We start from the raw sequence: 22,474 nt of genomic DNA on the forward strand, positions 1-22,474 counted from the left end.
GAGTCCGCCTGTCAATGCAGGGGACACGGGTTCGAGCCCTTGTCTGGGAGGATCCCACATGCAGGGGAGCAACTAGGCCCGTGTGCCACGACTACTGAGCCTGCGCTCTAGAGCCCAAGAGCCACAACTACTGAGCCTGTGTGCCATAACTACTGAAGCCCACGTGCCTAGAGCCTGTGTTCAGCAACAAGAGAGGCCACTGCGATGAGAGGCCCATGCACCGCCACAAAGAGTAGCCCCCGCTCACCACAACTAGAGAAAGCCCGTGAGCAGCAACGAAGACCCAGCACAGCCAAAAATAAACAAATAAAATAAATTAAAAAAAGAGATATTAACAGATATCAACAGTTAATACAAATACTTTCAAGTTCAAACATATAGGCTATCAAAGTTAATCATTAACTAAATTCTACAATGCAATTTTGTAATTTTGCAATGTATTTTCAAAGACAGAATTTTTCTTTTTGGGATTAGGCTTACTCGTCTAGTAAATAAAATATATCAGATTTAATATTTTTAAACAACTAAATTACTGCTGCAAAAGGTTCTCTGTATTTTTTTTCATATTTCTAACTGAAGATTTAATTTTTTTTCTTAAATTAACATTGACTGCATTAAGAGTGAAATACTGATTTTATTGATTTAAAAACTGGTTAGGAATATATAATGAAATCAGTTTTCCTATATAACTTATTTAAAACTATACATCCAATTGTCTTGAATAATTTACGTAAGTCACAAATTACTAAATTTGTAATTCATCAGAGCACTAAATAAAAACTGGCCATAATGAATAGAAATGTTTTGAGTTTTAAAAATACCAAATAATACTATTATATTATAAATTAGTTATGAAATTTTAATTAATATAGCCCAAGAGTTAAAAATATAAATTCAGGAAAACGCCTTCCTTCACAGCCCTTGATATCTTCATAGCAAATCTACTTTAGTGAAAGATGGTACTCAATTGTGAAGAAAAAGTAAAACAAAACAAAAATTATACAAATTTTATTTTAAAGACAACAAAACTTTTTATAAACCTATTTGCCAAGTCAGACTAATGTGGGAACATTTTTCTATTGCAGCATTTATGCAGTCTTCAGTATATAAAATTACAAAAAATTAGTTTTTTGCATAAAATAGTGTAGACAAGATCAACAAGGTGTTGTATATAAAAGATATGCTATCCTGTTTTCCTTTATCTTAATTTCAAGGCTTTAGATTCTTATATTTATTTCAACCAAGTGACTATGATAGTGTCATCATTTTAAACTGATGGTATTTTTCTATTATAGAGATACATACACCCATACATTTAAATTGAAAAAGAGGTATGATTATACTAATTGGCTTATATAAAGGAAAAAATGTTTAACATTATGCAGATCAGCTAACATACAAACTAACAAAAATATTTAAGCCTAGAGAAGTTCAAGGAATCATTTTTAAAAACATCCTGAAAGTAAGGAACTATTTTATCCCTTGGCAGAATCTCTTTACTTAACAGAAATTAGACAAGAAAAAAATGAAAATAAACTCCTTGTTCTTTCGGATGCCTGAGTGCCCATCATCAATTATCCTTAACGGTGCTTCAAGAATCTTTGTTTGAAGGAAAAGCGTTACTCTACCCAAATAAGTATAATAGAAAGTTCCCTTTACTCTTTTGTTTTTAATTAATTTTTAGCTGGCATATTTTACAAGGAAAATAAGTTAAGTGCCTTTTTAATGGGGAGTTTTACTTTTTAAAAAGTCTGACAGTCATCTAATGAAAATGGATTTCATAAATCTTACTATGTGTTACACACACACACACACACACACACACACACACCATGAGCATGCTACTTTCACTTCCTATAATTTATTTTCCAGGTCTTTCACAATATTCTTGGAATTAAAATTACATTTATATATTAAATAATTCATAAAAGTTTATTTAAATTAAGCTAATAAGTCTGCACAGTTGCTTTCATCACAAGAAACCAACAGAAGCTGAGTATGCAGCTCGAGGAAGAATTTTCTTGATGTTTTTCCTTGCCAGAGTAATGAAAACAAACTCAAGGCAGCATTACACTTGTATTTGCACCAAATCTGAAATACTTTACAGTGGTAAATTAACTCATGTTTAGATTTCATAAACACAACTATATTTTGTTGTTTTTATTTTAAACTTATTTCACATTTAAAGTCATATTCAAAACTTATTGATATGGGTTTAAAGGCTTTGTTAACATTTATTAAAAACATCATTTTTTAATTGTCTAAAATGTTCTACATCTTAAAGGTAATTATATGTTCCTTGTTTGTTGCTCTGCAATTTTAGAAGTTATTTTTAAACAACTTCAGTACTTCTTCATTATTTGCATTTATTTGACAGCTTTCTAATGATGTAAAGCTAACATTTTCTATGCATTAAAATATTTCTGTTTGTGTTTGCTTTTAAAGTAAAGAGAGAAAAATGTACTATAGGTATAATATCAGACAATAAACACAACTCTCTCTCTCTCACACACACACACACACACACACACACACACACACACACACAAACAGGAAAAAAAACCTTCTTTTACTAAAGTTTAAAAAGAACAATTTCAAACAAAATTTGCTATTCTTTTTAGGCCATCAGATAAAATAAACTAGCCAAGAAAAACTGTGCACCAATAATAATAAACAACAATAATTTAAAGGAAAAGTTTAACAAATTAATATGTGAGATTCAAAATTCAAGTTAAATATCAAATTAATATTTCATTTTAATCGTTTTCTTTTTTTGCGTTTGTGGGAACTGTGTAGCAAGTTCAATTTGATTACTTACTTCCTCAATTGTCATTCTTCATTAAAAAAAAATCTGTACAACTAAAACCAAATTCCTTTTAATAGTTTCATTTCGCTGGATTCACATTTCACAACGCTCAAGTATTTCACAATTTTAAGTGCCTGAGAGGGGTTTCATCCTCTAGCTCTATCTAAATAAGCAACATGCATTTACAACTAGTAATCATATATCATTTTCTACTTTTTAAAAGTAAATAAACAAAATACAAGTAAATAAAATTATCTTTCCCACTCCTACTGATAGTGATTATGTACGTAACCGATCATGCTTCTGAAAGTAAGAATGAGAGACACCAGGAACATTTCTCCAATGACTACAGAAGGCAGATGAAGAAAAGTTACAATAAGTCCTTACTACTGAGATTTCAAGGATTAATAAAGAAAAACAAACAATGCCTTCAAGTATGAATATTCCTGCACTACTTTTGTTTCACATTTCGTCTTCCTAAGAAATATATTTAAGATTAAGAAAAGAGAAACTGTACAGCTAATTATAATAATTAGCTTGCAAAATACTAATTTTTGAACTGAAGAAGTCAACTTAGATCTAAATATATAAAATAATGTTTATCTTCAAATGGTAACAGAAAATCTTTTCATTTTCATGATAAGGGATCACATTAAATTCCAAGATTTCTTTCAAAGCAACAGATAATCCCTAAACATGCAAAACGAATGCATTATTACTGGAGGTAAGTATGTATTCGGTTAATACCTTATGTTAGTTTGAGCTGAACTATCACCATCAGTGTGAGGTAACTGGTCAGCAGTTTTATAAATTAACTGCCTTCTTAACATGTTATATGTTAAAACTTCTTTTCTTTAAAATATATATATATTTTAAAGGATTTTATCTTATTTTTATTTTTTTTGGCTGTGCCGTGTGGCTTGCGGTATCTTAGTTCCCCGACTAGGGATTGAACCTGGGCCCCTGGCACTGAAAGCCTGGAATCCTAACCAATGGACCACCAGGGAATTCCCTATGTTAAAACTTCTGCTAAGCTATTGCTCTTCTTGGGTTTGACACTGAAGTGGCTGCAGGGGCAATACTAAAAACCACAGAGCAACTGTTTCAATAATTTCTTGTGTATAAGAGGAATTTGTGTTAATATCTACTGTATTTGTGAAGTTCTTTTGGCATCTAAAAATGACTTGTTAATTCCTGTGTCCCAGTCAAATATGTTATGTCATATTATTCTCTATTAACCAGAAATGGAGCTAAATAGTAATGATGACTTAATGTTGTAAGCTGTTTCAGCATCATGGACAATCAGTTTGAAATATTAACTTGTTAAGATCCTAATAACCATGTAATTAAGTATTTTCTACAATGACTAATATTTTACACATGGTAAAGAACACAGTTAATGGGTACGATTAATTATTATCTTCACAGAAACTACAATGAAACATAACTCATAATTTTTAAATCTTTCTCCTCTTAAAAACAGAATAAAGGGCTTCCCTGGTGGCACAGTGGTTGAGAGTTCGCCTGCCGACGCAGGGGACACGGGTTCATGCCCCGGTCCGGGAAGATCCCACATGCCGCGGAGCGGCTGGGCCTGTGAGCAATGGCTGCTGAGCCTGCGCGTCCGGAGCCTGTGCTCCGCAACAGGAGAAGCCACAACAGTGAGAGGCCCGCGTACCGCAAACAAAACAAAACAAAACAGAATAAAATGTTTCCTAACTGCAATTTCCTACCTGTTATCAGGACTCTTTATGAGCTATTTTCACAGAAAGATATAGAGCATTAATTTATTAAATTCAAAGTGAACAAAATAGTTTACTTTAGTGTTGACATCCTCAACAATATCATTAATGTAACTGATGTTTTTAATATTGCATATTTGAGGTCTCCTTTAAATGTAGTATAATTTCAAAAGAGTCACATATCATCTATTCTTTTTTTTTTTTTTTAAGGTTTTTTTGATGTTGACCATGTTTTTGGAAGTCTTTGTTGAATTTGTTGCAACATTGCTGCTGTTCTCTGTTTTTGGCTTTTTTGGCCATGAGCCACGTGGGATCTTAGCTTCCCAATCAGGGATCAAACCTGCACCCCCTGCATTGGAAGGCGAAGTCTTAACTACTGGACTGCCAGGGAAGTCCCTGTTCTTTTTTTGAATTATAATGGACTCACACAAACTTATAAGATGAAGATTGCTAAGAAACAAACTCTAGAATTACAAGATAAAGTAGGGATATTAATTTGACGAAGTAAAGTGATTGTGACAATAGAAACTAATTAATAAATTTTTAATTCAGTACCTACAGGATGCTGGATTACAAAATACACATACATTTACCAAAAAAAGTGATCAGAACAGAGTGGTGCAACTACTTTTGAAAATGAAAGTTTCAATATCCAATTTATAGCTTTTACATTATTAAATCAGAGATGATCCCTGGAATTCCTATTTAAATTGGAAATTAGGGTAGAATTCTATAATAGAGCAAATAGAATACATCATATAAACACATTTCAGGAAAGCAATTTTATTCTAGAAATAATTTACAGATTTAGAACTTTTAATAAGAGATTAGACAGTTCTCATTCAGGATGCCAACAGAGGAAGAAGCTCTTGAACTCACCTTCTGCCATGAACACCCTGAACTCACAACTCCCATCTTCTTCCTGTAGAGCAAAAGGCTTGGCTCCCCACAAACCCACACCTGATGACCCAACTTTTAAGACTTCCACCTGATAGACAGGCCCCCAAAACATCTAGATTTGAAAGTCAACAGGACTTGTGTCCATGAGACCCACAAGATTATAGTGGACTAAGAGATACCAAAATAAGAAAGTAATATTTTTTTTAAGAAAGTAATATTAACATATCTAAAAGGAGAAATAGACAGCAATACAATAACAGTAGGAGACTTCAATACAATACTCCACTTTACCAATGGATAGATCAACCAGACTGAAAATCAATAAGGAAACATTGGACTTAAATGACACATAAGACTAGTGGGACTTAACAGACATTTACAGAACATGCCACCCAAAAGCATCAGAATATACATTCTTCTTTAGCACACATGGAACATTATCCAGGATAGATCATTTATTAGAACATAAGACAAGTATTAATAAATTTAAGAAGACTGAAATCATATCAAGTATCTCTTCTGGCCACAGTGGTATAAAACTAAAAATCAATTTCAAGAAGAAAATTGGAAAATTCACAAATGTGTGAAGATTTAACAACATGCTATTGAACGACCAATGGGTCAAGGAACTCAAAAGTGAAATTAAAAAAATATCTTGAGACAAATGAAATTGGAAACACAAAATAGGAAAGCTTAAGGGATGCAGCAAAAGCAGTTCTAAGAGGGAAATTCATAGTGATAAATGCATACATTAAGAACAAGATCTCAAGCAACCTAACTTTATACCTCAAGGAACTAGAACACAAAGCACAAACTAAGCCCAAAGTTAGTGGAAGGAAGGAAATAACAAAGATCATAGTGGAAATAAATGAAATAGACTAGAAAAACAATAGAAGAAGTCAATGAAACTAAGATGATTTTTGGAGAAGATAAATTAGACAAAACTTTAGCTAGACTCACCAAGAAAAAAGGGGGCTTAAATAAATAAAGTAAAAAATGAAAGAGGAGATATGACAACTGACACCATATAACTACAAAGATTCATAAGAGTCTATTATGAACAATGACATGCTGAAAAATTGAACAACCTAGAGAAATGGATACATTTCTAGAAACCTACAACCTACCAACACTGAATCATGAAGAAATAGGAAATCTGAACAGACTAATTACTAGTAAGGAGATTGAATTAGTAATCAAAAATCTCCCAACAAAGTCCAGGAACACATGGTTTCACTAGTGAATTCCACCATATATTTAAAGAACTAACACCACTCTTCTCAAACTCTTCCAAAAAACTGAAGAGGAGGGATCACTTGCAAATTCATTTTAAGAGGCCAGCATTACCCCAAAACCAAAACCAGACAAGGACACTACAAGTAAAGAAAATTATTGGCCAATATCCCTGATGAACACAGATGCAAAAATCCTCAAAAAAAAAAAAGGAAAAATCATCACACAAATTCTCAACAAAGTGGGTCCAGAGGGAATTAGGCCATATATGACAAGCCCACAGCTAATATCATAGTCTTGTGAAAAACTGAAAGCTTTTCCTCTAAGATTAAGAAGAAGACAGGATGCTTACTCTCTTATCATTTTTATTCAAATGGGAAATGAAAAAGTAAAACCCTCTCTGTTGGCAGATGACCTGATGTTATATACAGAAAATCCTAAAAACTCCACCAGAAAACTGTTAGAACTAATCAACTAATTCAGTCAAGTTGGAGAATAAAAAATCAATATACAAAAATCTATTGTGGGGACTTCCCTAGTGGCGCAGTGGTTAAGAATCCGCCTGCCAATACAGGGGACATGGGTTTGAGCCCTGCTCCGGAAAGATCCCATATGCTGCAGAGCAACTAAGCCTGTGCGCCACAACTACTGAGCCTGTGCTCTAGAGCCCGCGTGCCACAGCTATGGAAACCCACATGTCTAGAGCCCATGCTCTGCAACAAAGAGAAGCCACCACAATGAAAAGCCCGCACACCACAACAAAGAGTAGCCCCTGCTCGCCACAACTAGAGAGAAAGCCCATGTGCTGCAAAAAAAGACCCAATGCAGCCAAAAAAAATCTATTGTGTTTCTATACACTAATAATGAACTATCAGAAAGAGAAATTAAGAAAACATTTGCATTTACAATTGCACCAAAAAAGAATAAAATACCTGGGAATACATTTAACCAAGGAGGTAAAAAACCTGCACACTGAAAGCTATAAGACACTGAGGAAAGAAATTGAAGAAGACACAAATAAATGGAAAGACATTATATGCTCATGGGTTGGAAGAATATTGTTAGAGTGTCCATACTACTCAAAACAATCTACAGATTCAATGCAATCTCAAACAAAATTCCAATGGCATTTGTCACAGAAATAGAACAAACAATCCCCAAATCTGTATGGAATGACAGAAGACCCAGAATAGCCAAAGCACTCTTAGTAAAGATGAACAAAGCTGGGGCCATCATGCTTTCTGATTCCAAACTGTATTATAAAGCTACAGTAATCAAAACTGTATGATACTGGCTTAAAAACTGACACACAGATCAATGGAAAAGAATAGAGAGCCCAGAAATAAACCCTCACATATATGAAATATTAATTTGTGACAAAGGAGCCAAGAATATACAATGGGGTGGGGCTTCCCTGGTGGCCCAGTGGTTGAGAGTCCGCCTGCCAATGCAGGGGACATGGGTTTGTGCCCCGGTCCGGGAGGATCCCACATGCCGTGGAGCGGCTAGGCTGCTGGGCCTGCATGTCCGGAGCCTGTGCTCTGCAATGGGAGAGGCCACAGCAGTGAGAGGCCCGTGTACCGCCAAAAAAAAAAAAATATATATATATATACAATGGGGAAAGAACAGTCTCTTCAATAAACGGTGATGAAAAAAATTAGATAGCCACATGCAAAAGAATCAAACTGGACCCCTATCTTACACCACACACAAAAATCAATTCAAGATGGATTAAACACTAGAACATATGATCTGAAACCATAAAACTCCTAGAAGAAAACATAGGGGGTAAGCCCCTTGACTTTGGTCTTAGCAATGATTTTTGGATATGACACCAAAGCAAAGGCAACAAAACCAAAAATAAACAAGTAGGATTACATCAAATTAAAAAGCTTTGTACAGGGCTTCCCTGGTGGCGCAGTGGTTGAGAGTCCGCCTGCCAATGCAGGGGACACAGGTTCGTGCCCCGGTCCGGGAAGATCCCACATGCTGCGGATTAGCTGGGCCCGTGAGCCATGACCGCTGAGCCTGCGCTCCGCAACGGGAGAGGCCACAGCGGTGAGAGGCCCGCGTACCGCAAAAAAAAAAATAAAATAAAAGTCCTCTGCCTGGGGCTTCCCTGGTGGCGCAGTGGTTGAGAGTCCGCCTGCCGATGCAGGGGACACGGGTTCGTGCCCCGGTCCGGGAAGATCCCACGTGCCGCGGAGCGGCTAGACCGACGAGCTATGGCCGCTGAGCCTGCGCGTCCGGAGCCTGTGCTCCGCAACGGGAGAGGCCACAACAGAGAGGCCCGCATACCGCAAAAAAAAAAAAAAAAAAAGCTTTGTACAGCAAAGGAGACCATCAACAACATGAAAACGCAACATAACAACTGGAAGAAAATTTTTGCAAACCATGTATCTAACAAGGGGTTAATATCCAAAATAAATAGGGAACTCACACAATTCAATAGAAGAAAATCTGATTAAAAAATAGGTAGAGGATATGAACAGATATTTTTCCAAAAAGATGCACATATGGCAAACAGGTTCATGAAAAGGTGCTCAACAACACTAATCATCAGGGAAATCAAAACCATAATGAGATATCACCTCACAACTATTAGAATGGCTATCATAGAACAGACAAGCAATAACAAGTGTTCGGATTTCCCTGGTGGTCCAGTGGTTAAGATTCCACCTTTCAATGCAGGGGACGCGGGTTCAATCCCTGGTCAGGGAACTAATATCCCACATGCCGCGGGGCAACTAAGTCCGCGTGCGGCAACTACAAAGCCATGCACTGTGGAGCCTGCGTGCCGCAACTAGAGAAAAGCCCTCACACCGCAACGAAGAGCCCGTGCACCGCAATGAAAGATCTTGTGTGCCGCAATTAAGATGCGACGCAGCCAAAAATAAATAAACATTAAAAACTAAATAAAGGGCTTCCCTGGTGGCGCAGTGGTTGAGAGTCCGCCTGCCGATGCAGGGGACACGGGTTCGTGCCCCGGTCCGGGAGGACCCCACATGCCGCGGAGCGGCTGGGCCCGTGAGCCATGGCCGCTGAGCCTGCGCGTCTGGAGCCTGTGCTCTGCAACGGGAGAGGCCACAGCAGTGAGAGGCCCGCGTACCGCAAAAAAAAAAAAATAATAAATAAATAAAATAAAATAAAATAAAATAAAAAGAGAGAGAGATAACAAATGTTGGCAAAGATGAGGAGAAAAAGACGTGCACTGTTGGTGGGAATGGGTACAGCCAGTATGAAGGGTACTCGAAAAATTAAAATTAGAACTACCATATGACCCAACAATTTCACTTCTGGGTTTTGGTCCAAAAGAAATGAAATCACTATCTTGAAAAAATATCTGCAACGCCCCCCGCCCAGGTTTATTGAAATATTATTACTTACAATAGCCAAGACATGGAAAGAACCTAAGTGTCTATTGATGATGAATAAAGAAAATGTGGGATATATACATAAAGATAGAAAGACACACATTGTAATATTATTCAGTCATAAAAAAGAAGGAAATCTTGCCATCTGCAACAACATGGATAGATTTCGACGGCATTATGTTAAGTCAAATAAGTCAGAGAAAGACAAATACTATATGATCTCACTTTATATGTGCAATCTAAAAAAAAAACCCTGAGATCATACATACAGAAAACCAGGTTGGTGACTGCCAGAGGCAGATGGATGGAGGATGGGTGATACGGGCATAGGTGGTCAAAAGGTACAAACTTCCAGTTAAAAGATAAATAAGTTCTGGGGATGTAATGTACAGCATGGTGATTCTGATTAACAGGACTGTACTGTATATTTGAAAGTTAAGACTTGAGATCTTAAAAGTTCTCATCACAAGAAAAAAAAATTTGTAACAATATGTGGTGATGGATGTTAACTAAACTTATTGTGGTAATAATTTTGCAGTATATACATACATCAAATCATTATGTTGTACATCTAAAACTAATACAATGTTAGATGTCAATTTATCTCAATTAAGAAAAATAAGGATTCAGCAGTTAAAAAGAAGGAAAAAAAACCAATAAGGAACTAATGGTTCCTTAGATGGTTCACAGATGGGGCAAAAATCAAAACTGTAAATAACAAATACGAGAAATCTGTGTACTCCAATGTGTAACGAGTAAACATTTGTTTTATTGTCTTCATATCCCATCCGGTACACTACTTTTTAGGAAGTTAAAAATAATGATTATAAAACAGTATTGGATTTTCTAGCTAGAATTATCTATTGCTTGCTTTTGTCATTATCTAAAAATGGGATATGGTTTCCTTCTCTCTGACACATTAAAAATAAAATTGAAGAACATAAACACCATCTTTTCCCCTTTGAAAAAGGGGGGATTACACATAAAACATATACATATAAAAATCAAATCACACATTAATCAAAATCTATGAAGTCATGTCTAAAAATGAACACAAAGAAGATCTGTGTATTTTTTGAAATAGTAAGAACCATTTGTTTTGGCAACTAGCTAAATTTAATACGTACTAAAAACCTGATCCATCTAGAAATCTGAAAATTCAGATTTTGCTCCTGTTCATATTTATACATTTCTATTATTTAGTATGGTTTTATTAGACTGCATATTGTGAAAATTTAGTTGGTCACAAATAGCATCTTTTTAATGAACAGAATAAAAATGTGAGATCAGTACATGTGATACAAGTAAATACTGTTTCACAAAACATTATTTCAGTTACACACGCATAGGCCCTAAGTACAATCAATGTAGTCTGTAACATGGAGTATAGTAAAAAATAAAGGTCCATGAGTGACACACATTTCAGAGAGTTGTGCCTAAAATAGAAAGATATCAGCTATATCAGCTATATAATTAAATGAATTTCTACATGTACTCATATATTTATTACCAAATTTACTTTGGTGGGAGGGTGGTAAAACTATTTTTTTTTTTAGCTGTACAGCAGATACACAGTAATGTACATAAATCTAAAATATACATCTTGGTGAAATTTTACAATGAACACACCCATGTAACTACCACCAAGATCCAGATACAGAACATTACCAGAACTCCAGAAACCCCACTGGTGGCACTACTAGTAATTACTTCTTCTCCCAAAATAACCACTATCATTGACTTCTATTACTATAAATGTAGCTTGCCTATTTTTGAACTTTATATAAATGGAATTATACAGTAGGTCCTCTTTTATTTCTGGCTTCTGTAGGTCAACATTATGTCCATGTGATTCACTCCTGCTGTTGCACGTGGCAATAATCAATTTGCTGCCTTTGTATGAATATACCACAATTTATTTATTCTACTGTTGGTGGACATTAGGGTTGTTTCTAGTTTGGGGTTATTACAAATAATGCTGCTATGACTACTCTTGTCAAGTCTTCTGGAGCATCTTTCTTCTAGGTATAAATCTACAAAATGGAACTGCTAGATCGTAGGGTATGTTTATGTAGACAGTACCAAACACTTTTCAAAAGTGGTTGTAACATAAATTACTCTTAATATTGCTTCCATGTTGCCAGTTGATAATAAATCTCAATTGAAAAAAAATCTAAACCTTTTTACTTTCCTACAGATGGTTCTAATGAGTCTGTCTGTGGTAATTAGTAGCTTTGATAACTCAAACATATGAAGACTGAATAAATTCAACCATGAAAAGAGAAGGAAAAGAAAAGCTTTAAGTGCTGAGTTTTGGGAAAACTACATATAGTTTTTACCCATACAGAATTTTAGAAGACAAAATTAGAACCAAAATTCTTATTTAAAAGCAATTAAATTCAACCCAAAAAAGCTGGTAACTACCATATATATATGGTATATGCATGCATGGTAATAAAGAATATAAAGATGAGGACATTGTGGTTTGACCATTAATTCTATAAACGTTTAGCAAGTGTTTACTACAATGCCAAATGCTATTACAGGAGCAATGGATACAACACTGAATCAAACTGATAATCTGGATCCTCATGGAGCTTACAGTTTAATGGGAGGAGACAAAAACTACAAAATGGGGTGGCAGGCAAGTTGTAATTTTAAATACGATGGTTGGAGAAGGCCTGACAGAAAAGGTAACATTTGATTAAAAACCTAAAGGAGGTGAGGGAATGAGCCAGGCTAAGAATGTAGAGGAAGACTGTTCCTCTAAAAAACTCTACCAAGTTTTTTCTCTTGAGAGATAAATAAATAATCTAGTGTGTATATGGGGATGGTGGGTGGCTTGCAATTGGTAGAGATGGGGAAAGAGATGACTCAGGAAACCTACTGAGTTTGAAACGGAAACTGAAAAAATGAAAAGGAAAGCATGAAAAAGAGAAACAGAATATAAGAACACCAGTTCTACAGATTTACTGCAACATCAAATGATAGAGCACCAACTTTGTTGTTTTCAAACTTCCCTGAGCCACAGTTTCTTCATCTTTTCTGCAAAATGATGATAATAATATCTATCACCATGATAATTAAGAGACAAAACTGATTATGGGACAAAATTGATTAGACTGGTATTACTTGACATTACTATCAAGAAAGAAACCCTGAGAACCAATGAAATAAAATACCTTGTCAGAATTTTTAGACACTATGTGAGCTCAGTTCTAGGGCAACATCACAAGTTGAGGGGATAAGAGGCTTTTGTTTTGTTTTGTTTCTAATTTCAAAAAGAGAAGAGCAACATGTTAATATCAAGGAAGGAAGAGGGCTATACAGCAGGAAGGAGGAAAGGAAGGAAATGCATTAAGAATTGAAAATTTATCAAATCTGCCTTGCAGTGCAACCAAGTAGTTTACCAAATACTCCATGACAAGAGGGTAAGGATGGATGAGATTACTACACATGAATGCTAGTTCTTAATCAACATATTCTTGTCTCCAGGAAATAAGAGGAAATTCTTTAGTTATTTACATCTGTAATGGTCACCTCACCATGATTACTAACCGTAAAACTCACAAATCATCTATTAGACATAAAATATCTCTTGGGTAGTCTAGAAGCAAAGAAGAGATGGAAGAAATAAGGTTTCAGGAGACTTTCTCAGGGTCTGACCATCAGCATTTGCTAACATTTTCAGATAAAAAGTAGAGCAGTATTTTTGGAAGTTCCAGATAACTACACAGAGTTTTTTTCCTCCTTTTCACAGTCCAAGCTACCAGCAGTAAAACCAGCCAGTATCTGCTGCTTCCTTTTCCTCCCTCTATCCCTGCTTAGCTTTCTGTTGAAAAGAAACCATATGGTAATTCTTAGGAAGGCAGGCAGGCCGGCATCCACTCCTATCAGTGCCTGCCTGGCCTCTACTTGAAATAACAACGAACACTGTAGCCCAAGAAGAACAACAGCGCTCTAGACACTCAGGGAAAATGTCTGAGTATGCAAGATTTATTAGAAATGACACATTACACAAGTAATGCATTTTTCTTTTCTTCTCTCTTTTTTCCTGTATGAAGCCAATATCTCCTCATGTGATCTTCTCATGTCTCACCAGAAAGGGTATTTACCAAATCTTAGTTGATGCTAGGGGGGAAAAAAATCACCCTTCATTTTTAGCATTTATAATTGATTGTATTTTGGTTGTAAGTAACTAATGAATAACTTTTATTTCCAGATTAAAACTGGAATTTAAACAAAAAGCATATGACAATCTACTGTGTACGTAAAAACAATAATACTGTGAATGAAAAAAAGGGGGAAGAAAGTAAAAATGGTTGAGATGAACTCAGACATGCAAAGCTATGAAAACTAGGTCAGTACAGAATTTACAAAATTGTCAGGGACAGGAAACTTAAGAGACCGAAAACAAAGGATAAAGATAAATGGGATCATCTCTATGATGAGAAATGTAAATAGTGGGATTCTTTCCTAAGATAGACCCATTCTTCCCACTTAACAAGTTTATAAATGGTCCTGAAAAAAGGAACAGAGTTTAAGTTCTAAACCTACAGCTGAAATTAAAATTATAAAGTGCCAAAATCATGACAATATATTTAAAGATCATGTAAACTTGAGAGAGAAAAAGGAAACGTGGAAGGTAAGTTTCAAAGTGGATAACAGTAAGATAACACATTTAGGGAAAAATTATTTAAATGTAAAATGATGGGGAATTCCCTGGCAGTCCAGTGATTAGGACACTGCTTTCACTGCTGAGAACCTGGGTTCGATTCCTGGTCAGGGAGCTAAGATCCTGCAAGCCACGCAACGTGGCTAAAAAAAAAAAAAATATATATATATATATATATATAGATAGATAGATAGATAGATATAGATAGATAGATAGATAAATAAAGTGATGGGTTATAAAAGTTTCCAGTTATGAACAAAGGAAAGGGAACTGGGAGTGGTCTCCCAAGTAAACAGTTTATTGAAGTAAACATGAAGTAAACAATTTATTAAAAACATCAGCAAAATGCATTGCCAAAGAGACTGTGGTTGTAGAAATCTGAAAAAGCACAAGTACAGTAGTGTAGTTGTCCCTGAAAAATCATATGCAGTTCTGACAACTTCATGTCAGAAAAAATGTAAAAGGATTAGATAAAGATCCATGGGGGGAGCACGAATTAAAATGATCAAAGAGTTTGGGGTTATTAGATATAAAAAGTAAATGATTATTTTTTTAGAAAGGCTGAAAAGGTAACTGATTAAAATCTATAAAGTTATGGAAAGAGGAAAGGAAAAGTGTTTAAAAAAAATCTTACAATACTAGAATGAGGGTAGCGCCCTTTATAACGTGAAAGAGGCAAATTTAAAACAAACAAATGGAAGCATGGCTTTAAATAACAGCCTATGAACTTACTGAAGTCTTTACCTCAAGAAGTAGTAAAAATAAATTTTTACAAGTTTTGATAAATTAATGGATGCAGACCCTTATCAGGGAAAGTGCACAAGGAAGTCTAGAGTACATGCCTACTTTTGAGGGGAGCACTGTATTAATTACCATGCCTACTTCCTGGTGTCTCTACACAGCCCTTTAGTTTAAAAGCACAATAGTCATGTTTATTACATGGTGAGGCCCAAGACAGGAAAATGGGAAGAACACTCTACCAAGAGAAATTTTCTTAAATACTCAGCAAGAAAGAACTGCCTATCTGTTACGACAAACCAAGAACCTTGACGAATTAGAAACAAAAACACCTTTTGTAATAGGAAATGAGCATAATAGTTACTCTGCTGTCAATGTCTTGCACTAACTCTGATCTCAGGCCAGGATCCCTAGGAGCATTCAGCAGTTACAACAGAGGGTGGATGTGTATTTAGTGTGTTACTGATTTGCAAACTCGAGCAAAAGCATAGCATACAAACAGTCTGTTGGTCTAAGTTTCAATGAAAGAGGCCTTTCTAAAGGCATTTTACAAAAGGTGTTTGAAACACAAACCTGAGTAAAATCTTTAAATTAGTTTAACAAAGGTAACCTAATGCCTGTCTAATGCTTATCCCCTCCACCCCATAGCTGTAAACAGGTGTGCAAATGAGAAGAACGAAGCAGACATAAAACAAAACTATATTTTTCTCCAATGTCTAAAGCAAACTAACAAGAAAAATCTTAAACATTTATTATTTATTGCGCTTTGTAAATGACTGTATTAACCTCTTATTTTCATTTTTAAATCATCTAATTTCAATTAGAATGCTTCTTCATCAAAACTAGTGTTTCTCTTCTATTTTAATTTGATCACTGAGAGCTCGTGAACATTGTTAGAATATAAACAATTTTAAACTTCCATTATTCTGTAGTATTCTTTCCTGTGAGGAATAATTAGCTCAAAATTTTCTACCATGTTCTTTTCCCTAAATTTATTTTGTTACAAAAAAAGGTAAGCAGAATAAAAATGATTTTTAGGAGGTTAAGTTTAAATGTAATCTTTAAATTTATTTTTAAAATAAAAGTCTGGCCAAGATGACATGGTTAAATACAGAAACGAACGTGTAAAAATAAACGGGTTCAGGAGTGCACGATGAGCAGACAAGTTTCCCAGTGGCCATTTATTTGGCAGTTTGAATCAAATTGCGACTCTCTTTCCTGTTAATACTACTATAAGAATGGGTTAAAGAAAATGAGAAGAGTCAGAAAACGAAGAAAGATTAAAAGTCTGGGAGTGGAGGGGCAAGAGAAGAATTCAAAATAAAGTGAAATCTTCCTGAGAAAGCAAATAAAATGAGGTATTAAGAATTCCATCATAATTCATGCTAAGTGTGCTTAGAAACTACAACTACAGAACTATTTTAAGTGCTACCTTTTCTTGTTGAACCAAATGCAAGTAAGTGACCTTTGTGTACAAAAAGCTAACTGTGCTAGTAGTCGCAATATCTTGCAACAGAATCCTTCAAAAGAGACACTTAAAATTGCTTAATCTCGATGGTACTTTGTGGTAAAATTATGAGCCAGCTCTGAAAGAAGATCTAGCAGGCCTGCCTTTTCAAAAACTTAACGTTGTTGGGTGTGGTTGGGTGATTCTGAAAAAAGAAACTACAATAAGCCTTGGTAGCTTTGACACAGCCTTTAAGTGATAAATAAATGTGTTTAACATGTGTCTCTAATGTTCATTATGGTAAAGTTGATCAGTTTAACCCTTTGCAAACAAGCAAGAGATCTTGAGAACAGGAAGCTTTTCTGTGGAACTCCTGACGCAACACAAACCATAGCAGTTACTGCAAAGCTTAATGCAAACCCTCTAGAGTCCACGTTGACAAATTCTTTAACAAGCCCTGTGGTTACAGGGAAGCTGGTTTCACTCTGACTCACTCCTACTCAAACAGTTTACTGGAAATGAAGGGGAGGGGGAATTTTCAGAGAAGTCATGTGATGGCCAGACAAACCACAGCCAGTAAAGGTTCAACAGAGTCAAAAACAGGTCCCAGCAACAACCAGCACCCAGAGTGTTCAACTGGCACTAAATTATATGAAAATGAGTCCTGTTGGGTTTCTGATCATCCACACCATGAACTCTTTCATAAATCTCTGTATATAAAAGAACGGATACTTCACAGGAGGAACAACCAGCAGGCACTGACATGGTGTGTGCAACTACAAACACTTCGTAAGAAAATGTGCTTAACAAAAAATAGCATCAAAGGAAGGTTAAAGCACTTCAGCGAATGTATAAATAATCATTATTAAATGCTTTCCCATTGTCTCTAAACTCAAATGATCAAACATATATTCTATCATTATCAAAAGAATGCCAAAAACCCCCCCAAAAACCCCTTCAATTATCACCTTGTACTTCGGGGGATGTTCACTGGGTAATCTATTCTGCATACAAAGAAAATGCACTAGCCATAAGAATGAGAACTACACTATATTCAATATCTTGTAATGACCTACAATGGAACAGAATCTGAAAAAGAATATATATATACACATATAACTGAATCACTTTGCTGTACACCTGAAACACTGTAAATCAACTATATTTCAATTAAAAAAAAGATGTTACTCAGTATTCTAAAAAAAAAACTACATTACAGCTGATGAACTCTTTTTGGTTCATCACTTATGTGTTTTCACTAATAAAATAATGTAAATAACTTGAAATTTCTGAATAGGAAATGGATCCTATTAAACCCCCCCAAAAAGGTATTTTCAGCCTTAAATATATTTAATACAAGCTAGTAAAAGATATTAGTATTTAAACTTAACTTGGGGACTTAGTTTCAATAAATCAGACTAAGTGTAAGTGGCAAGTATTAATTAATTTAAATACTGCTGTCCTAAACAGAAGCTAAGAAACGTTCCCTTAAAATAAAATTAAATCCAGAAATTATAAAACAGCCTTTGAGGAACTAGTTAATCTAAGGTGGTGTACAGACTCATGAATTATACCCAATAGAAAGAGAAGCTAACCACTATAAATATGGAGGAAAAGACTATTATTTTAAAAGATAAGTTCTAAGAAATTTAAATTTCTTATTTCTAACTTAATTCTCAATTTTCTATAGTGATAATAACTTTCACAGTCAGCAACCTAATATTTTATGAAAAAGAATCCAACCAGCTAGGTCACTTGGACAGATGTCGTTTAGGAAAGCAAACTTATTCAAACCATATTCTTCTAAGTAAATATGTACAACATTCCTACACTATTGTGTAAGTTTTAAACACAAAAATACAACCACCCATGCTCCCGTTCCCCATTACTTCAATAACAGTGGCTGCCCTAATCTTTTAGGGTACATCAAGCAAATAAGTTACTTTATTTTTTCAAACTCTTTTATTCCTCATGTCTTTAATTTACCTTTTTCTTTGGTTATATAGCTTATAGAATAAACAAGTCACCACAATAACCTTTATTTTTTTCTAAAGTATAGAACTTTATAAGCACTATTTTACTTAATGTGAATTCAAAATTATAAGTCATTTAACTTAATGATGTCTACTATATTATCTTCAACCCTTGCTCTCAGATGATTTATCTTTGAATGAAAGATTCTGTAAATTCTGTAGTGCTTTACAATCAGATGATTATTAAACTCAAAGATGCAAAACAGTTCAACCTTTTTTATGTAAGATGATTTCTGTGTTCACCGTATTTTATATTTATATTTTTATTTTATATAATATTATATATAATTATATATATATTATAAATATATTTTATATAATATATATTATATTTTATATTATTTATATTTATATTTTATATTTTATTTTGCAGTGGAGTAAGACTGAATATTCCCTTTTGGCTGAGCAGCAACACGGCAGTCTGCAAGAATAAGCACCTTACAAAAGGCAGCAAAAAGGGAGCCTAGAGGAAAGTGGTTGATCCATTTTCTAAGAAAGATCGGTATGATGTGAAAGCACCAGGTATGTTCAATATAAAAATACAGGAAAAACTGGTCACAAAAACTCAAGGAACCAAAATCACATTGGATGGCCTCAAGGGTCATGTTTTGAAGTGAGCTTTGCTGATCTGCAGAATGATGAAGTTGCATTTAGAAAATTCAAGCTAATTACTGAGGATGTTCAGGGCAAAAACTGTCTAATCTTCGTGGCATGGATCTTGCTTATGACAAAATGTGTTCCACGGTCAAAAAATGGCAGCCCATGACTGAAGCTCATGTTGATGTCAAGACTACTGATGATTATTAACTTCGTCTATCCAGTGCTGTTTTTACTAAAAAATGCAACAATCAGATTCAGAAACCTCATTGTTAGCACAAACAGGTCTGCCAAAACCAGAAGAAGATGACTTGAAAGAAATTGTCAAAAAACTGATTCTAGACAGCATTGGAAAAGACATGGAAAAGGCTTGCCAACCTATTTATCTGCTCTATGATGTCTCTGTTAGAAAAGTAAACCCCAAGTTTGAAATGGGAAAACTCATGTTTCATGATGAAGGCAGTAGTTCTGGAAAAGCTACTGGGGATGAGACAGGTGCTAAACTTGAACAAGCTGATGGATATGAGCCACCAGTCCAAAAAACTGTTTAAAATTCAGACTTGTAAGGGTGACAAATAAAAAATCTTATTTGTGATGTTAATAAAAAAGACTGAATATTAAGTGAACATGTTTCATGTAATGGTACATTTTCTCTCTTAACTGATATTTCTTAGTTCATTCAAAGTATCTACTGCATGAGTAGTATGTGCAAGACCATGCAGGCGCAGCCAAAAATACAAATATTTTTGTGGCCTCCTCTCAAGGAGCTTACAAACTCCTGGGTAAGATGAGAAAAGCCCACAGACAGTTCTAAAAGAAGGCAGAAAGTGATAAGTGACACAAGAAAGATACAGCAAGAGACAATTTCCAGGGACTGGGAAGATTTTTGAGCAGCAAAGTTCCATGACCAGAGGTATTTTTCAGAAAATTGTTTTTTGTTGCTTTCTGTGGAAATAGATTGGGGGAAAAAAGGCTAGTAAAGAGGAGACCTATCAGGAAGTCACTATAAATGTTCAGTGGAGAAGTGATAAAGGCATGAACCAGCAGTGGGAAGGGAAAAGAGAGGATGAATTTGAAGATACCGTGGAGGTAGAATCAACAGGCCTGAAGAATGACTGGATATGCGAAGTGAGGAGGGAGTCAGATGATTCAAATTTTGACTCCAAGTGATTATGAGGACAGTGATATCATTAACAGAAATCAGGAACAAAGAAGAAAAAGATCATAAGGGGAATAATTAAACCTTGCATGAAACAGTCCACAAAGCACATAACAGCTCTCTAGATGTAACTCTTATAAATGGTGCTAGAATTGTTCAAGGTCATAGGAAGCTACATTCATTCATGTCTACCTCCCACAGACATCTAGTAAAAACATGATAGAAAGCCAAGAGCAAAAGGAAGTCAGCTTAGTGGAAAAATACTGCCCAATCTCAATACTGTAGTCACAAAAATAAAGTAGGTACCATAAAGAATCATAATTCAAATAAATGCATTAATAATCTTATTTTCTCTCCCAAATACCTACAGAACAAAATCCAACCATCAGTCAAAACTGGAATTTAAGTAAATACTTAGCTTTAAAATTGTTACCTAGAAACAGTTTCCTAGTAAAAGCATATACACCCTTTAACCTAGTTGGAGAGCACACGGTAAAGCAACGAGAGCCAAGGTTTTTTTCACTCTTCCTGCTGATAAACTTATTCTACCAAAGGCCTTTACCTTCAAGAATAAAAAACACATTTCCCACCCCATTTCATTTTACTTAATTTGCTATTTTAGCTACAGCTGATCCAACTTTTTTATTGCTCTTGTCAAACTGGGGGTTTTACAAAATACATGCATCTATGAGGAAATTCCAGCACCAACGTCACATAAACTTTTGGATCTTTATGAAACTGATTACTATAAAAACTTTAAAATCACAACCACAATCAATAAGCTATAACTAAAAAGATGTCAGGAAACTTATAGATTACCAAATAAAAACCTAGTATCTTTTTATATACCATTAGTAACTATTTACAAAACTATAATATCCAACTTATAACAATAAAACCTAAGAAAGGGGCTTCCCTGGTGGCACAGTGGTTGAGAGTCCGCCTGCCGATGCAGGGGACGTGGGTTTGTGCCCCGGTCCGGGAGGATCCCACATGCCGTGGAGAAGCTGGGCCCGTGAGCCATGGCCGCTGAGCCTGCGCGTCCGGAGCCTGTGCTCCGCAACGGGAGAGGCCACAACAGTGAGAGGCCCGCGTCCCGCAAAAAAAAAAAAAAAAAAAAAAAAAAAACTAAGAGAAAACTAACATGTTAAAATCACTGGAAAAATAGTGTTAGAACAATACACAAATAGGTAATGACCTGAAAAAGAGAAACTTAGATGCCTACATTATATGATTGGTAAAAATATTTTAACAGATAAAAGATTTAAAGGTAAAAGAATAAAACCATAAAAATACTAAAAGGAAATGCAGCAGAATATCTACTACATAATCATAAGGGTTCAGGAAGATAATTTTAGGCACGACTCCAAAAGGAAACATCTAAGATATTGGAATAAAGACAAAAATGTGAACTTCTTTATCCAAAAAGCAAAACATAGTAAAACACACAGTGAACAATATGGAAAAATTACTGGCAGCACATGACAAAAGGAATCCCCTTAAAAATGTCAATCAGTAAGAAAATGAAAAATACACTAAATATAAAAAAATGGGTAAACGAACCAATTAGACGAAAGGGTTTTTTTCTGTGGTTTCAACATTTTATACAATAAACATACTTTGTAGTCACAAAATTACTAAAAAAACCAAAGATGTGGAAAATATTTGATGACTGAAAAATGTTCACAGTATGCTTTTATATTCAAAACAAGTCATAAAACAATAAATAGAATATGATTCACTCAAAAATATTTACAGAGAAAAAGAATG

At 35.0% G+C, this 22,474-nt stretch overlaps 1 protein-coding gene and 1 pseudogene across 3 annotated transcripts in view; one reads left to right on the plus strand and one right to left on the minus strand.

Annotated features, from left to right (window-relative positions):
- Positions 1–22,474, minus strand: part of VMP1 (vacuole membrane protein 1) — a 130,129-nt gene that overhangs the window by 29,408 nt on the left and 78,247 nt on the right. The window lies entirely within an intron of this gene.
- Positions 19,458–20,096, plus strand: LOC309975329 (small ribosomal subunit protein eS1-like; annotated as a pseudogene). Its single transcript has one exon. The product of its transcript is annotated as a small ribosomal subunit protein eS1-like (transcript).

The sequence above is a fragment of the Leucopleurus acutus genome, assembly GCF_964270905.1.
Source record: "Leucopleurus acutus genome assembly, chromosome: 19".
Lineage (NCBI taxonomy): Eukaryota > Metazoa > Chordata > Mammalia > Artiodactyla > Delphinidae > Leucopleurus > Leucopleurus acutus.